Below are 16,798 nucleotides of genomic sequence, written 5' to 3'. Positions count from 1 at the left end.
TAGAAAAAGCAAGAGAGTTCAAAAAAACCATCTACTTCTGCTTTATTGATTATGCCAAAGCCTTTAACTGTGTGGATCACAATAAACTGTGGAAAATTCTTCAAGAGATAGGAATACCAGACCACTTGACCTGCCTCCTGAGAAATCTGTATGCAGGTCAAGAAGCAACATTTAGAACCAGACATGGAAAAATGGATGGGTTCCAAATCAAGAAAAGAGTATGTCAAGGCTGTATATTGTCACCCTGTTTATTTAACTTATATACAGGGTACATCATGCAAATGGCAGGCTGAATGAAGCACAGCTGGAATCAAGATTGCCGGGAGAAATATCAATGACTCAGATATGCAGATGACATCACCCTTATAGCAGAAAGCGAAGAGGAACTAAAGAGCCTCTTGATGAAAGTGAAAGAGGAGAGTGAAAAAGCTGGCTTAAAACTCAACATTCAAAAAGCTAAGATCATGGCATCCGGTCCCATCACTTCATGGCAAATAAATGGGGAAACAATGGAAACAGTGACGGATGATCCCCGGGCCGGGAGGATCTCCTGGAGAAGGAAATGGCAACCCACTCTGATATTCCTGCCTGGAAAATCCCATGAACAGAGGAGCCTGGCAGGCTACAGTCCAGTGTCACAAAGGGTCAGACACAACTGAGCACACACACACACACAAGCTTCTGTTGTTTTTTCTCGTTTATCTTAGAGATCATCTAATCCAGTCTATTAAGAACTAAAGGTGTTAAGTGCCTTGCCTGGGGTCACACACCTCACATGTGGCAAAACTTTCTGTACAGACGTTTTTCAGTTGTAGCATGCTGCTTTCCACCCAAGTGTAAAGGGACCAAAACACAGGGCAAAAAAAGGAAGAGCAGGAAGCTCACCACCAGTGTATGTCTCAGCTCAGGGTGGGCAACCTTTAGTGATGGGCTCACTCTGCCATGGTGATCGTGCCATGGTGCCACAGTGCCATGCAATTGTACAGATGTTTCCAAGGGCAGGACTTGGGATGATCAGGTCTCAGCATGTGGTGTTCTTCTAAATCTTCTGCTTTCTGGAGAAGGTTTGCTCCAGGAAAGGTCAGTGACGGTGTCTGGGCTGTGGTTCACTTCTAGAGCACAATGTTCCGTCTGCTAAAAGAGCTGCTGCATCATAGAAATGAGATATCTTGGAGAAATCACATGAAAAATGACTCTCTCTCTGGGTCACCATTACCAAATGAAATGGTTGGATAAGAACTAAGGGACTGCCGTGACCACTCACAGTTCTAAAATCCCACCGTATCAGGAAACTTTCAAGATAGGTACCTCTTCCATCCTTTAAAAAAATTAATTAATTGATTTTGGGTCTTCATTCCTGCACATGGGCTTTCGCTAGCGATTAGCAGGAGCTACTCGCTAGTTGCGGTGTTTAGGCTTCTCATTATGATGACCTCTTTTCAAGGCCCTAGGGACTCAGGCTTCAGTAATTGCATCTCCTGAGCTCAGTACTGATGGTACGTGGGTTTACTTGTCCCAGGGCATGTGGAATCTTCCCAGACCAGGGATCAAACCCATGTCCCCCTGCATTGGCAGGTGGATTCTTAACCACTGGATCACCAGGAAAGTCCTCCCTTCTTTTTATTTAACCAAAATGCATAAATTTACTTAAGGTAATGAAAGAGAATCTACGAGAAAGAACAACAGTGAGAACAATTCAAACATCACTCACATTCAATTTGGTAAATATATTGTACTTATGTTTTCAATAGCTGGCTGTATGAGGGTGGTTTCCAAGCCCATTCTTTTAGCTGTGTGGTGGAAAACTGCCAACTTTGCTTAAATTCTCCTGAGTGGTCACTCCCTGCAATTCTACTCAGGGTAGAAGTAGATGCTGGAGAGAGTGGCCTTCCCTCTGGCCTCTTCTGTGACTTGTCTGGTTCTGGGGTCAATAAATGTTTGGGTTCAAAGGGCTTTTCTCTTCCCAAAGTAAATAGAAGGAATGGAGATGTGAAGAGTGCAAGTCACTAAATGGGAATATATTGTCAGCTTACTGTAATTTACTTTACCCATTTGCTGGTCATTTTTTACTCATGTCATCATTCATTGTATTTGTTATTGCAGGTGTTAGGTGCAGCACTGAAGTAAACAGACAGAAAAACAGCCTACTTAGTCACTTACAGTGATGTGGGAGTTTTGCCAGCCCAAACATGTATCCGTAACAACCTGATAGCTCTTTACACCAGAGCTTTATAAAGACAACAAAAGGAGTAACTGACGGTGGTAATGATTGAACCGACACTACAGAATAAGAACTACAAACATTTTACACTCTCTGGTTGATATACGACTACAAAAAGATCCATTTCCAATCCCTCTTTCCTCTCGTAAAAATCTTAGCCAGGTGTGCAACAGAATATCCCCATATTTAAGTGAATTCTTCCCAAATTATTCAAGGTCTCCTGGTCCCTACACGGGAGCCAGCTCCAGCGTGCTCCTTGAGAGGTATCTCTTTAGTCCCACTGAAGGTAGCTTACTTTGGGGAGGAAAATCTCCTATACATTGGTACTCTTGGGACTTGGCGGCGAATTCCTGCCCCTCATTTCCAGCGCCTGGGGAATGACTTCCTGCTCGCACCAGGCTGTGATCTCGCTCCTACCCCCTCTCATTCTGAAACTGTCCAGGGGCGCACATGGGAGGGAGTTTTATTTCCTCCCGGAGCAGAAATGCGGGCCAGGCTAAAATGAGATTACCCCCCTGGGCAGAAACACGGATGCCCCACGACTGTGTGAAATCCTAACTCCCTCCCTCTCTGCTCCACCCACACACACCCTCGGGACTCGTAGGAGGTCACTGTTCAACCATCTCGCCGGCCCGAGCATCTGGGCCGTAGCGTCATCAACACCCGCCCACCGCGCGCCCGAGGTTGACAAGGTCACGGAGGGCAGACTTGTAAAAGCTGTGCAACTTGGTACCGTCCACGCTGAGCGCCTCTCCCTCGACGGCAGGGTCTCGCAGGTAAGCCTAACATAACCTAAAAGAGGAGAAAGAATGAGAACACACAAGCCAAAAACAGATAAATACAAAATCTCTAAGTGGCACTTTAGAGGGAAGGAGCTTGGATATTTCCAAGTATGCTTGGGGGAAAAAAAAAATCTAAAATGCCGAACAAGCATCGGGCGTGGTTTCAGTAACAAATGAAAAAAAAAAATACAAGTAAATTGTCCTAAATTAGCTAATTACTAAAATTCAATCTGAAAAAGGTTTGAGATTTAAACTAAAATGAACTTTTAAGTTACTTTTAAAGTGTAGGGAGACTAGAAATGGATAAGGGCTATTAAGGCTCAAAACTAGAGAGAATACAAACCCTGACAGAGAGGGAGGCAAGGCTTTACATTTCTGAATCTTGACCAAAATATGCCTACAGTTTTACAAGAAAAAATATTTTTCTGCTATAAATTTTGTTTGGCATAATAGAATGTCCAAAAGAAAAATATTATGTATTTGGAAACTTAGGTGTGCAATGATTTCTTTTATACAAGGCGAGATAATGCCATCTTAAATCTTCAGAATACAAAATGAGGCTTTTAAAAAGAATGGTAAATCACTAACCAAAAGAGGCTTGGTGAGAGAAATCAACATATCGGTTAGGGTACTGAATGCACCTCAGCCTATGCTGGTAGAACGCCTACACGTTTGGTTTATAGTGCCTTATTACGTGGGTTTCTAGAACCTCAGGCATTCACTGGAGTAGTTTGCCTGTCAGTCCATCAGTGACATCCACCAGGTTTTGTGGTTAGAGATTTATGATGACACATTCTCCCCATGAAAGTGTTTTGTTAATTTTTTCTCCCCTCATCGTTGACTTTTATGTGTTTTTTTCTTGTTCTGCAGAGAAATACAGGATGATAAAGACACTAATTTTAATTCCACTTTTTAATTTTTGTACTTGTGTGTGTGTGTGTTTGAATAATACAAGGCTAAAGTGATACTATTGTCATTCTAACAAGGTCATTTAAGCAGTTATCCAACATTGTGCCTTATAGTTGATTAAGTAAAAGCATTAGGACAAAATCTACTAGTTTTAAAAAAGAAAAAAGTACATTTCCAACAGATATGTGTCTATAGGTGTGTATGTATATATATGATAAAGTGTATGTAAATAGATCTTCTTTACCATGACAACTTATTACTGATATTTACTCCTGTCAGATGTCATGATCAGGTAAGCTGCATTGCCCTAAAAATGTAAAACACAATTGCAAAATTCTCCCTACTTCCAAAGTTTCATCCATTATGCCTATTTGTTTCTATGTGTAAAATATGAGTCTAATTCAATACCAAATATTTCCAACAGCCTTTACATACATGTCTGCATAGTGAGTTGTCTTAAGTATTTACTGTAAGCATATTGCTAGAAATTGTATCTTTGGTTTTGCAGCCCCGGGCTCCCAGCCTCTAAAAACAAGCAACAAGGTTGCTGCTGCTAAGTCACTTCAGTCCTGTCCGACTCTGTGCAACCCCACAGACGGCAGCCCACCAGGCTCCCCCATCCCTGGGATTCTCCAGGCAAGAACACTGGAGTGGGTTGCCATTTCCTTCTCCAATGCAGGAAAGTGAAAAGTGAAAGTGAAGTCGCTCAGTCGTGTCCAACCCTCAGCGACCCCATGGACTGCAGCCTACCAGGCTCCTCCATCCATGGGATTTTCCAGGCAAGAGTACTGGAGTGGGGTGCCATTGCCTTCTCCAAGCAACAAGGTTAGTTGCAAGTAAAAGTTAGAGCCCTGAGCACTTTAGAGAAGCATTCCCTAAAGTCTGTGCTGTGGACAGCAGTGAGAACTGATGTGAAAGCCTGTGTTTGAAAAAGGGGGGAGGGGAGGAGGTAGAATTCCTTGTTAAAAACATTTTGGGAAACATTCTGTATCCTCCCTGTTGGAGATTCACAACATACATTAACATATTAAAGACTCTTACATTTATGCTCAATTGCTTTTCAACAAAGGTGTCAAGGGAATTCAATAGGAAAAGGGTAGTCTTTTCAACAAATGTACTGGGACAATTGGGTATCCATGTGCAAAAAGATATATTCAAATGAAGTATCCCACCCTATTCAAACTCCATCTAAATGTTAGAGCTAAATGACAAAACTTTTTTAAAAGAAAACATAGGAGTAGATCTTCATGACTTTCTTAGAAATTAAAAACAAAAATCACAAGCAGTAAAAGAAAAAAGTTGATAAGCTGAACTCCAACAAAAGTTAAAATATGTGTGCTTAAAAAGACACCAAAAGAAAATGAAAAGAGGGGGAAAATATTTGCAAATCATATCCAGAATACCAAGGAACTCTTGGGGTGCAAGAAAACGACCCAATTTTAAAATAGGCAAAAAATTTGAATAGAACAAAGATACATATGAATGACCAATAAACACATAAAAGGATGCTCAACATTATTAGCCATCAGGGAATGCAAATCAAAACCACCGTTAAATAACAGTACACAACCCATTAGGATGACTAGCTGTTGAGTGTGTAGGGAAATTAAAACTCTCATACACTGCTGATAGAAATGCAAAATAGTGCAGCCATTTTGGAAAAACAGTTTGGAATTTTCTTAAAAAGTTAAATGTAAATTCATCGTATGATTTACAACTTCAATCCGAAATATATACCCAAGAGAAATACAAAAAGTTGTTCAAACATAGACTATGTTTGTGCTTTATTCACAATATCCCATAGCGTTATTCACAATATCCCCAAACTGGAAACAATCCAAATTTCCGATACACTCATGAATGGATTAAAAAAATATGGTATATCTATTTGAAATAGTTTGTCAGTAAAAGGAAATGAAGTCCTGATACATGCTACAAAGTAAATCAGCCTCAAAGCCATGCTTAGTGAAAGAACCTAGACACAAAAACCAAATATTTGTATGGTTCCATTTATATAAAACTTCCAGAAGAGGCAAATCTATAGACAGAAGGTAGATTAGTAGCTGCCTAGAGCTGGAGGTGGGAATTCAGAGTAATAGCAAATGTGGAAAGAAGGGATGTTTTTGAGGTGGTGAAAATGTTTGAAACTTAGATTTTAGTGATGGTGGTACAACTCTGTAAATTTGCTAAAAATCATTTAGTTGTACACTGAAACAAGTGAACTTCATGGCATGTAAATTATACTTCAATGAAGTTGTTGTTTAAAGGAGAGGGTGTTCTCTGTTTAAAACAGTTTGAGAAACACTTTACTTCTCACATCTTGGAGATTCACAACATATATTAACATATTAAAGACCAAGGAACGATATAGTAAAGAAACTTATTTAATTTTTTAATCCAGCATAAACCAAATTTATGTGACCACAGAAACTTTTAAAAATTACCTCAATTAAACCTTTTCAAAATGAATGTTGAGGGAAACATAATTAGGAATTGCTGGAAGTATTTCCCTTTATTCTCTATCCCTTGACTTCTCTAAGCTCTTATGGCCAAATAAATGGCATACGCTTGATTAGTTCCTGAGATTTTTTTTTTTAGCAAAAATAAATATAGTTTATATAATTACTGAGTCCATACAAACCAGCAGCTGGAAAGGCCTCCCGCCTCCACCATGACTGCCACTGTGTGTACTGGCTTTCTGCTGGGGTGTCAGGCTGAGATTAAACAGTAATTATAATTGAAGCTAATGCAATTAATTACATAATTTTGAGTTGTTCCAAGTTAATTCCACTACTAAAATTACATCATAAAATTAGAGCATTATGAAGGATTACTGTCAAAAGTAAGTGTGAGTCAAGTACCTGACTCATGTGTGATTTATCTCCAGAATACTTGGCTCATATTTGAAACGTGTGTAAAGCTGAATGACAAACATGCACTAAATAGATTCGCTGTAGTCCTTAGTTAAATAATTGGTGTAGACTGTACATCTCTGGGCTTCCCAGGTCGTGCTAGTGGTAAAGAATCCTCCTGCCAATGCAAGAGACTTAAGAGATGCAGGTTTGATCCCTGGCTTGGGAAGATCCCCTGGAGGAGAGCATGGCAACCCACTCCAGTATTCTTGCCTGGAGAATCCCATGGGCAGAGGAGCCTGGCGGGCTACAGTCCATGGGTTGCAGAGTCAGACACAACTGAAGCAACTTAGCATGTATGCATGTACATATAGAGTCCTGAGCCTGGAACTACCACTGGGGAAAAACTGGAAGCTTTGGATGAACACGTCTGCTATTTATGAAGGGGAAAGAATGATGTTGCATAGAAGGTAAGGAAAATTTAATTAGAACTGTTTACTTAAGGAAGGAGAAGAGGAATTTTTAAAAAAGCATTAACAAGGTGTATTCTGCAAACAACTATCCCATCCTTTTTTGTCAGAGAGAAATGACTGTGGGATGAGAAATGGATAAATAATTTTTATACCCAGTTGATATTAACAAAGAACTAGTACAGCCACATATCAGGACTATGAAATGGATTTCCTAAGAAAAAAATATTTTTTAATGATACTTTCAGGAAAAAAATGGCTTCAAGCAAGGCACAGATAGTGTGATTTGTCCTTTGTTTTTATAGTAAATATATGCCAAAAATAATGATACTGATGAGTTTAAATGATGTCAGCCAGAATTTCAATAATACTTGTTTTCATATTTGAAAATGAATATGATTTTGATGGAATTATTTTGAATTCATGCAGGGTAGGAGGCCAAATGAACATTTTAAAACAACACTGTATATAAATTTTGCATTAACCTATTATTAGTTACTTGTAACTAGAATCTTTTTCAACAAGTGTATACTGAACCAGAAAACCATAATCATCCAAGATTAAATTTACTTAAGCAAGGAGAGAAAGAACTTCTTTTTGATAATCTCTAAAATCTGAATTTGTATTCCAAGTATACGTATAAATTATAGTTTCATAACATACTTATGAGAGAAGTTCAGTTCAGTCGTTCAGTCATGTCCGACTCTTTGCGACCCCATGGACTGCAGCACACCAGACTTCCCTGTCCATCACCAACTCCCGGAGCTTGCTCAAACTCATGTCCATCGAGTCGGTGATGCCATCCAACCATCTTATCCTCTGTCGTCTCCTTCTCCTCCTGCCTTCAATCTTTCCCAGCATCAGGGTCTTTTCCAGTGAGTCAGTTCTTTGCATCAGGTGGCCAAATTGGAGCTTCGGCTTTAGCATCAGTCGTTCCAATGAATATTCAGGACTGATTTCCTTTAGGATTGACTGGTTTGATCTCGTTGCAGTCCAAGAGACTCTCAAGAGTCTTCTCCAACACCACAGTTCAAAAGCATCAATTCTTTGGCACTCAGCTTTCTTTATGGTCTAACTCTCACATCCATACACGATTACTGGAAAAACCATAGCTTTGACTAGATGGACCTTTGTCAGCAAAGTGATGTCTCTGCTTTTTAATATACTACCTAGGTTGGTCATAGCTTTTCTTCCAAGGAGCAAACGTCTTTTAATTTCATGGCTGTAGTCACCATCTGCGGTGATTTTGGAGCTCAAAAAAATAAAGTTTGTCACTGTTACCATTGTTTTCCCATCTGTTTGCCATGAAGTGATGGGACCAGATGCCATGGTCTTTGTTTTTTGAATGCTGAGTTTTAAGCCAGCTTCTCTCCGCTTTCACTTTCATTAAGAGACTCTTTAGTTCCTCTTCGCTTTCTGCTGTAATGGTGGTGTCATCTGCCGTAATGGTGGTGTCATCTGCATATCTGAAGTTATTGATATTTCTCCTTGCAATCTTTTTTCTTAATTATTTTAATTGGAGGCTAATTACTTTACAGTATTGTAGTGTTTTTTGCCATACATTGACATGAATCAGCCATGGGTGTACATGTGTTCCCCATCCTGAACCCCTCTTCCACCTCCCTCCCCATCCCATACCTCAGGGTCATCCCAGTGCTGTGGCCCGGAGCGCCCTGTCTCATGCATCAAACCTGGACTGGTGATCTATTTCACATATGGTAATGTACATGTTTCAGTGCTATTCTCTCAAATCATCTCACCCTCGCCTTCTCCCATAGAGTCCAAAAGTCTGTTCTTTACTTCTGTGTCTCTTTTGCTGTCTTGCATACAGGGTCATCATTACATCTTTCTAAATTCCATATATATGCATTAATATACTATATTGGTGTTTTTCTTTCTAACTTACTTCATTCTGTATAATAGGCTCCAGTTTCATCCACCACATTACAAGTGATTCAAATGCATTATTTTTAATAGCTGAGTAATACTCCATTGTGTATATGTACCACACTTTCTTATCCATTTGTCTGCCGATGAACATCTAGGTTGCTTCCATGTCCTAGCTATTGTAAACAGTGCTGCGATGAACATTGGGGTACACATGTCTCTTTCAATTCTGGTTTCCTCTGTGTGTATGCACAGCAGTGGGATTGCTGGGTCATATGGCAGTTCTGTTTCCAGTTTTTTAAGGAATCTCCACACTGTTCTCCATAGTGGCTGTACTAGTCCCTGCAATCTTGATTCCAGCTTGTGCTTCATCCAGCCCAGCATTTTGCATGATGTATTCTGCATGTAAGTTAAATAAGCAGGGTGACAATATACAGCCTTGACATACTCCTTTCCCAGTTTGGAACCAATCCATTGTTCCATGTCCAACTCTAACTGTTGCTTCTTGACCTGCATACAGATTTCTTAGGAGTCAGGTAAGGTGGTCTGGTATTCCCATCTCTTTAAGAATTTTCCACAGTTTGTTGTGAGAGAAGAGCAGGCCAGAAAGGCTGCAGATACGTAGCCCCAGACCACTTGGGAAACCTAGAATACCCCCTTTCTCCCAACCACTTCAGGTTAATTTGATTTTTGTTCAAAGCCTAGCTTTTGTTTGTATCAACATTTGTCTCTAAAGTTTGTGGTTCAATTACATCTATTTTGCAAATTCCACTTCTACCACTTAGTGGCTTTCCTACGCTAGTTTTAGGTTTTTTTTTTCTCTCAAAACCAAGCTTAGCTCTGACAGTATCACATCTTCATTTATTCTTCATCGCTCTTAAAATCACCTTTATAGACTGTAAAGAAAAATAAGAAAAAATTATTTTACTATCATAATGCAATCATTGTTAGCATTTTTAAATGTTTCCTTCTTTTTCCTATCAACTTCTTTGCATAGTTGTAATCACAATTACTGTTCTATATAATAAGATCTCCCTAGTTGCTAAATGTTCTTTATAATCATAATATGTAAGTGAAGTGAAAGTGAAGTTGCTCAGTCATGTCCGACTCTTTGTGACCCCATGGACTGTAGCCTACCAGGCTCCTCCATCCATGGAATTTTCCAGGCAAGAGTACTGGAGTGGGTTACCATTTCCTTCTCCAGGAGATCTTCCCGACCCACGGTCAAGCTCTGCATAATACAATATTCTTGAGATTCTTTAAAAAAATGTGATTAGGATTCAGATTTGTAGTTTGTTTAAATTAGCTTGCACTTAGAGTTGAAGACAGAAAAGAGGAAGGAAACATTAAAGGGAGGAGCAGAGGGTCTCAGTGTCCAATGCTTCCAACTTTATCAGGGCGGGCATCCCACTTCCAGAGAGTAAGTAGAAAGGCTCATGTTTGTTCAATTGGATAACTAAAGAAGTACACCCCTGTTGGACAAAGACTACTTGTGAACTTGACAGCTGCCATTTTCAAAGTCAAAAATAGGTAGTTTGATTTAAATGGGAATAAAAGGAAAATTAGGATCTAATTTAGGCCTTTCGTTCTTAATAAAAAAAAAAAAATAGCTTACATTTTATCTTCACTGAAACGCCAAAGCAGTTCTACCCAAGGTTAAATGCTGCGGTATTTTCATAGATTGAAATGGTTGATAAGACCCAAGTTGGTTTCTTCAATCTCATTTTTCAGTGCTTCCTCCCAAATAATGTATTTCATTGTTAATATAAAAGTGCACTGTTGTACTCTCGAAAAAACTTGGCAGTTCATAAATAAAGAATAGAAAAAAATATGCAAATCTCTGCCAGCCTCCAAGTCCCTTAAGGTTAATTTAACTGTCACACGTAATTTCTCAGGAAAAAAAGCAGCCTGTGTCCGTGAACCAGCCAGTTAACTCATCCATGCTTGTGTCACACATTTCACTCCCACGTAATTTTTTCAGCACAATATGATTTACTGTGTCAAAGGCATTGATGAGGTCAGTAACCATATTCTGTCCACACTGATTATTCAGTTAGTTTAGGCAAATCGTCCCGCAGCAAGTTAACAGGTCCTTCATTACAAGATCACAAAATACTAGCATTAGATAATTAAACTTCCCATACCTATAACATGTTTCTTAACATATTGATAAGACATTAGAAGAGGTTGTCATAATCATTTGATAATCACTGAAAATATTGCTGCCTCCTCCCGTAAGAAAAAAATCCAGGCATCACAAATGCATTTTGAGTGTTTCTGTTTGAAATTTAATGGGCTCTAATTAATTTTCCAGGGACTGTTTGTCCTAGTTTGGGCTCATCCCGCTGTTTCCATTTCCATGATACTCCTCCATACACCTGGATTAAGAACAGGAAATAGAAGAGCGGGGGAGGGTTCTGAAGGCCCTGAGCCTTCCCTCCATTTCCATTGGTGTGTGAACTAGTGGTATCTGTTCTGCTTACTTATTGCTGCATAGCAAGCTACCTATTAGTACGGGGAAGTACAGGATGTAGTGCGTGTTCAGTGGTGTCCGACTCTTTGTGACCCCGTGGACTGGAGCCCGCCAGGCTCCTCCGTCCATGGGATTCTCCAGGCAAGAATACTGGAGTGGGTTGCCATTTCTTTCTCCAGGGCATCTTCCTGACCCAGGGATTGAACCTACATCTCATGTGTCCCCTGCATTGGCAGGTGAATTCTTTACCACTAAACCACCTGGGAAGCACATAGGTACGTATAGGAGGCTTAAAACAATTATTTTGCTCCTGAATCTACAATTTGGATAGGGCACAGGATAGATACCCTTTTCCTTCTTCTTGCAGCATCAGTTGATGACAATAGCTCAGGGCCAGCAGCGTCATCCAGAGATTCACTACCACGTCTAGCAGTTGATGCTGGCTGATACTGGGACTTCAGCTCGGGCTGTTGGCTGGAACAGCTGCATGTGGCCTCTCCGTGAGCCAGCTTGGCTTCCTTGCGCAGTGGCCAGCTTCCAAGAGCAAGTGTCCCAAGAGGACAAGGCAGAAGTCCAAGGCGTTTTCTGACCTACCTTTGGAAGTCATATGGCACCACTTTCCACTATATCGAGGCCATCACAGAGGTTGGCCAAGGGTTTGAGAGGTGGGGACACTGGCCACACTATTCGATGGGAGGAGTGTCACCTCACCAAACAAGGAGTGTAAGGGATGGAATATATCATGGTGGTCATCTTTGGAAAAGAAAATCTTCCACAGTTGCTAAGTAAATCATTCAGATGGAAATATCTGCTTTAAAAAAGGACCTGCTTTTGAAAATATTTAGGTACTACTATTGGTATCTAGGTACCATTATGTAAATATTGGCTCATGTATAGTGCTGAGCAGTATCCTAGAAGCTAGGGAGTATGGCATTATCCTTACCTTTAAAGGGTATGTAATCTATTGGAAGAGACCTGAAGTAAATAATTACAATTATATGTGTAAATGCAATAATACAGGTAAATAGTAATACGTATGTGAAAAGAAAATTCATCTCATTCTTGACCTTCCCCTTGTCTCCTTCCCCTTCTTCACTCCTTTTTCGTTACTGGTAACTACTCTAGTTTCATCTCCAGGTTAACTTCTCATATAATATATCTGAATAAGTCGTATTTGGCTTAGTGACACTTTAATGACAAAAGAGAATGACATGCCGAAAATTATGAATTAGTGCCTAATATATTTTATATGTAATATCTAAATACCTAATGTTTCCACAAGACATTTGAGTGTTGGCTTCCAAAGCATTATTTACCAATACATATGCATTGAATAAATGAAAAATAAGCCTTTGTCATTGTTCTCAAATAGCATTGTCTATCAAAGTATTAAAGTGTTCTCAATTACTCTGAAAAAAAAATGTTTAAATCGTGTCTATGTGAGATCAAAGAAGGTTGTTTTGGATTAAAAAATAAATGTCCAAAATTTTTTTCATCTATGCATTTTTAACATGAGTGAAATAGTTTTATGCAAATAGTTCTGAGACTTTCTTCACTTACAAATTGATGGACGTTGAACTGTTACTGCTTATGGACATTAAGATGTTTCCTGTATTTCACTGTTATAAACAATGGTCTCTCTGGGTAGTAACTGTGGATTGTTTTGACTTTTCTGTAGTTTTTAGAATTTCGTTTTGGAAGTAATATGAAAATATATCCTGGGCTTTAAAAAAGATACCAAAGTGCAGATGTATATGATAGCCAGATACAGGTTGCTGCTGCTGCTGCTGCTAAGTTGCTTCAGTGTCCTACTCTGTGCGACCCCATAATCGCAGCCCACCAGACTCCGCCATCCCTTATTATATAAAAGGTTGTTCACATTTGTTTTCCATTCTCTCTCCCATTTCATTTCAAAATGTTTGTTTCTAAGGGGAGTCTTCCAGGAAAAAGCCTTCTGATTGGTCTACTCTTCACTTTTACTCCAACTGGGCAAACAATATAGGAGTGAGGGAAACATTTGAATAAACAACCAAGAACAGATTGGAAATAGTGTCCCTGTTTGGACAACTTTTAAAGAAATACCTTTGTGCACATGGATTTATTTATCTGTTAGCTTAGATTATTTTCTTGTCTAAACATGTACCCTGTGGGACTTAACCGGCAGCCTAGTCTATTCTGTCTTCCAGTGCAGGGGGGGTGCAGGTTGGATCCCTGGTCGGGGAGCTAAAAAAGACCCAAACATAAACAACAGAAGCAGTATTGTAACAAATTCATTAAAGACTTTTCAAAAAAGTGTACCCCTTGTTGGAAGTCAGGGTATGGTTACCTGGATGGAGAGAGAATAACTGGTAGGGGTCTGGAGATGTCAATCTTCTGGGGTGCTGGTAATGTTGTTTCTTAAAAGGGCTACATGCTGCACACAGATGTACTCATTTTGTGAACAGTTCATCAAGCTGTACACTTTTGTTTCCTGTACATTTCTATGTATATATTATTCTTCAAGTACAAGTTTAAAAATAAAGGGCCACACGTGAAGGATGATGTCATTTTTGCAGGCCCAAAGGAAAAAAAAAATCAGTGAAATAAAGGGATGAGGCAGGACTTATAACTGAAGAAGTAATTTCAGGACAACTTGCTATCTCTGTGTCATTCAAGAAAAAGAGAAAAGGTAGCTAATGAAAAAATGCCCACCATATCAAATAATATTTTTTTACTCTTTGTAATAAATTTAATAATATTGCAGACTTTGACTGTTATGCTTTGTTTTATCCATAAAATGGTCAGCAGGCTAGTTACTCTTTCCCAGATGAAATCTTTCACTTTCTCACCCCATTCCCAAATCCACCAACACCTTACTATATCAATTAATCATAACCTATCTTGACCTCTCCATGGTTCCTTTCCCTCAACCTGATAAAAATACTCAAACCTCTTCCTATTCTGGAAAAATATTTGCCCACAACCAGGCTCCCTTCCCAGTGTTTGCCCTTATCTTCTGCCATTTCCTCCTCCTTACAGTCTCCGTTGCCTCTGTATTTAACTCTCCCTTAACCCTCTACAACTCACAATGGTTATGTGAGTCTGTTGCACTATTGTAATCGTTCGTGTTCCCCGCCCGACGTTTTCAGGTTAGCAGCAGTGAAGAGACTGTGTTCATTCCTAATCTATCAGCAGAACCAAACACAGCGGCTTCCTTGCTGAAAATTGCATTCATTGTTACCACCAAGAAACTGTTGAGTAAGTGATTCCCCCAGTGCCATGGTGTCAGGGCACATTTGACCTCCTTCCTCACGCCACCACTGCACCTCCCTTGGGGTTTAGATCTCCTCTGACTCAAGTTTCCTTAGAATTGGTTAGTTCTGTGAGCTCTGGAATCTATCCCGCCCATCACTGTTTTCCTAATAATGGACTCAGGTGCCCAACTCATGGTAGGGACTTCATAGCTATTCCTCTGATAAGTGAAATGAGGGAATACGTGAATGAATGAAAAATAAGTATGGAAATAATCTGAAATAGATTGGCAAAGTTCTTGAGCCGGGTCCAGAGAGAGAACCTGTCTGGTTTCCATCCTTTGCTGTACATAGACTAGGGCAGTATTTTTCAAACTATTCATTAAGATCAACTAGTAAGTTGTGAAATCAACTTTGTGAGTCAAAAATGACATTAAAAGTAATTTTTATTTATTGATATTCTCGGCTGTGCTGGGTATTCCTTGCTGCACGGGGCTTTCCTCTGTTGTGGCTAACGGGGCTAGTCTCTAGTTGTGGTGCTTGGGCTTCTCAGTGTGCTGGCTTCTCTGGTGGAGCACCGGCTTTCAGGCACTCAGACTTCAGTGGTTTCAGCACATGTGGGATCTTTCAGGATCAGGGACTGAACCCATGTTTACTGCATTGGCAGGCAGATTCTTATCCACTGAGCCACCAAGGAAGCCCCCAAATGAGATTTTAAAGTGAAATAGGATAGAACAAAACAAACAGAGGGAATAGAATAGGATGAAGTAGAAGGGAATGGAATAGAAAATATTAGTGACTTGCAAATAGTAAAGGAAAGCAATATTTCGTAACACTTTTTCTCTGTTATATGTATACATGTAAATGCCTATTCTAAACTTTCATATAAAGTATTTTGTATGTGTGTCAGGGTCAAAAAACTGGAAAGCTACTTCCCTAGTAGCCTGTGCAGGATAGAGTTAATGGAGCTTCAAAAGTAGATAGCCATGAGAGAGATTAGGTTATCGTAAAGATCAGCAAAGTTGGAGCTACTTTTTTTTTTTTTTTTTTGGTTATCGTTTGGTATTTTTGGCAGCACAAAGTCTTCTAAACAAGTTAATCTTCAACTCAGAGGCACCGTTCACTTTGAAATGTCCGCAAATGTTTTTTGAAATAGGCGATGGATACATCAGCTGTCTGTATAGAAGTTATTACTGTAGCAACATTGCAAAAAAAAAAAAAAAAGACAAAACACACACACAGGGCTCAATATGGAAATAGCATGTTACATTCTTGTGTGAAAAAATAAAGTTTCAATACATTTCAGATATACATATATATGACATCTATTTGATTCTTAATTCTTTACAGATGTTTTCTGGTTTGCTGCTGCTGCTAAGTCTCGTCAGTTGTGTCCGACTTTGTGCGACCCCAGAGACGGCAGCCCACCAGGCTCCCCTGTCCCTGGGATTCTCCAGGCAAGAACACTGGAGTGGGTTGCCATTTCCTTCTCCAATGCATGAAAGTGAAAATTCAAAGTGAAGTCGCTCAGTCGTGCCCGACTCTTAGCGACCCTATGGACTACAGCCCACCAGGCTCCTCCGTCCATGGGATTTTCCAGGCAAAAGTACTGGAGTGGGGTGCCGTTGCCTTCTCTGTGTTTTCTGGTTTAGGTCTACCTTTATATTTTCTTTATCCATTAGTAGTTTCTTAATAAAATCTCACTTTATTTTTATACTACTTAGTATATCTAATTTCCCAGCTATCCTTCCAATCAGATTGAGCCAGTGACCTTCATTGCAATCTGTTCACTTTGATTCTCTTTGACCACGATCCTGTATTTAAAACGTGCATTCTGGCACCTATTATTGAGTCTTGCTCTGGACACCCATGTCTCGCAAGAGGCAATTCCCAAAGCATTAGCCAAGGATGAGGGTAATGCGGTAGCTTCCATCAGTACCATGGTGGGGATGACATCCTTGCCTGTAAAGGCAG

The 16,798-nt window shown here is 39.8% G+C and overlaps 1 long non-coding RNA gene across 1 annotated transcript; it reads left to right on the top strand.

Moving 5' to 3' along the window:
- Window positions 1-2,811: 2,811 nt before the first annotated feature.
- On the top strand, window positions 2,812-16,213 carry LOC120878995. The gene is made up of 3 exons (XR_005724684.1): window positions 2,812-2,997; window positions 14,723-14,831; window positions 16,175-16,213. It is a non-coding gene; the product is annotated as an uncharacterized LOC120878995 (long non-coding RNA).
- The last annotated feature ends 585 nt before the right edge of the window (window positions 16,214-16,798 follow it).

Source organism: Oryx dammah, unplaced genomic scaffold, assembly GCF_014754425.2.
Source record: "Oryx dammah isolate SB20612 unplaced genomic scaffold, SCBI_Odam_1.1 HiC_scaffold_19, whole genome shotgun sequence".
Taxonomy (NCBI): Eukaryota; Metazoa; Chordata; class Mammalia; order Artiodactyla; family Bovidae; genus Oryx; species Oryx dammah.
Note: the sequence above shows the minus strand (reverse complement) of the source record. Positions and strands in the feature narration are given on the sequence as shown.